The sequence below is a fragment of the Gavialis gangeticus genome, unplaced genomic scaffold (assembly GCF_001723915.1).
Source record: "Gavialis gangeticus isolate Ggan-Ray unplaced genomic scaffold, GavGan_comp1, whole genome shotgun sequence".
NCBI classification, from domain to species: Eukaryota; Metazoa; Chordata; order Crocodylia; family Gavialidae; genus Gavialis; species Gavialis gangeticus.
In genome coordinates this window covers 201,110,946-201,113,196 of record NW_017728992.1, presented here as the reverse complement: position 1 = coordinate 201,113,196, position 2,251 = coordinate 201,110,946, and the positions used below count along the sequence as shown (strand labels likewise).

The window sequence follows — 2,251 nt, the reverse complement described above, 5'->3', positions numbered from 1 at the left end:
AATTTCCTGGAGAATGTCTTCCCTTCTCTTCTTGCCTTAACCAGAGTCTTAAAAAAAAAATAATTCATGCGAGTATTGAGCTGCAGTAGCTAATTAGCAAGTACATACTTTTTACATGCAATGAACACTCTCCCCTAAGAGTTTTTTTTCTTTTGCATCCATCAACCTATGTATCTATCTCTAATAGTGACCCTTGATTCACCCCATTACTTAATGTACAAGGAGTACAGCGTGCCAGCCTTTCAAAACTCAGTATTATTCTGCTCGCATTTCCACTCTCATAAACACAGCTATTTTTAGCCAGCTCTGATTTTAAAATATGCTTTCTAAGCTCAGGGGGGATTTATTGAGTTGCAGTGCGTGTTTCAGAAAAGATTTCTTTGCTGAGTGGACTGACTTTGGAGGTGGAGGGGAAAAAACACTGCCCTGTTTAATTCCCCAGACATTCCAGCAGATGCTATATTTAGCTTCAGCTACTTGTCACTGCCGTGGTACTATTTTTACAAAGGGATGCTGCAATTTCATTGCTCAGTGGTTTGGCTAGACAAAAATGTAGATGGATGAGCTTGAGATAAGCATTTAGCGTGCCGCACACATTTCTACTGAAAATCAGCCTAAAATACAGAGTTGAGTAAATGTCTAGGATTCAAACCAGGAATTCTATACCAGAGTTTTTTCTGGCTTTTTTTCCCTCAGGCTATTCGCCTTATACCTTCGTATAGTCTAGTGGGGGACAACTTTTTTGGCAGGCATGCCACAAATTTGCCCTGCATCTCCAAGTGCTGCTCCTATCCCCTTCCTCCGCTTGATCTGCTGTTCTGCTTTCTGCTCATGCCTTATGCTCCCTGCTCTGCTTCCTGCCCTGAGTTCCCTGCCTGACCTGCTCCTCTGCTTTCTACTTCCTGCCATATCTACTGCTTTTGCTGTCTGTTACCTCTCTGATCTGTTGCATGCCACACACGCAGAAGCTGCCAGTGTGACTTGCCACACATACCATAGGCTTGCCACCCTGACCTAGTTCATGAAGTCATTGAATATTTAACTTGCTTAAAATAGACAAAACTTGAGAGCCATGTTCAGCAGTGAAGTCTGAAAACTATTGGGATGTGTATTATAGTTTTCATATATGAAATTTAAACTTAATAAAATGGCAAGCAAATCACTACAGACCTAAGTAATGTTAGGATTGATATCAGATCTTGCTTATTATTTCCCTTTTATACTTTTTACAGTATGTATTGGAAGAAGGAACAAGAAGCATATATTAGGTGTAATTCAGTTCTACAGCACAATTAAATTTGCACATCATTTATAGAATACATGCATTGGGGAGCCTGCAGCATATCATTTTACCAAATCTCTGACTATTTAGATCAGGGCTGGGCAATTATTTTGCTGATACAAGTGAGCAGGGCAACAATGCTCACTGTGTCTGGTACTTCTCTGACTATTTAGATTAGGGCTGGACAATTACTTTGGGTGGGGGGGCCGTTTACTGAATTTTGGGAAGCCATCAAGGTCTGCATGACAGGAATCTGGGGTCAGATAAATATTAATTTTCTAAATTTTTTAGTGGCCCTGCGGGCCAGATAGAATGGCCTGGTGTGCTGCATCCAGCCCGTGGGCCGCATTTTGCCCACCCCTGATTTAGATGATAAATTAATACATAGAGAAAGGAAAATTAACACACAGAGAAAGGGTTCTTTTTAACCTCCAAAACTACTCCTCATCCCCCTAAAAGAAAGCCCCAGAGACTGTCACAGAATATGGGCATATATCTGAATCCTTCCCCGACATTCTGTATTTGGGGTTACCAGCAGAAAAGATCTGTAAAGGTATGTAGGTAATCTCTGTCCTATTGCACTTGTTTAAACAGAATGGAGTACATTTTGCAGCTGTATTAAAAATTGCCGTAATATGTAATTATACCAAAATTACAGTTCATTTTATGCCTTTTACAATCCACAGCAAAGTCACCAACATTTATGGTATGACATAGGTGGTATGATTTTGTGCCGCAATTTTGTGGCTAAACTTTTTGTTTTAAGGCGAGAGAGCACAGACCAGGTCCCTGAAGCCCTGGAAGTGCCTGCCCCAGACAGCCTAGAAGTACCTGCGCTCTCCAGCCATCCTGGGTAGACACTCCCAGGAGTTCAGGGGCCTCATCCTGCATGCCTTGGGAATTCCCATTCCCACTCCTGCATCAACAAATTAGGCTTGTTGGGGGAAGGGGAAGATGAGGGCGGAGGAA

At 41.9% G+C, this 2,251-nt stretch overlaps 1 protein-coding gene across 3 annotated transcripts in view; it reads left to right on the top strand.

Moving 5' to 3' along the window:
- TRAPPC9 (trafficking protein particle complex 9) overlaps positions 1 to 2,251 on the top strand; it is a 1,079,595-nt gene that overhangs the window by 406,387 nt on the left and 670,957 nt on the right. The gene's annotated exons all lie outside the window — the stretch shown is intronic.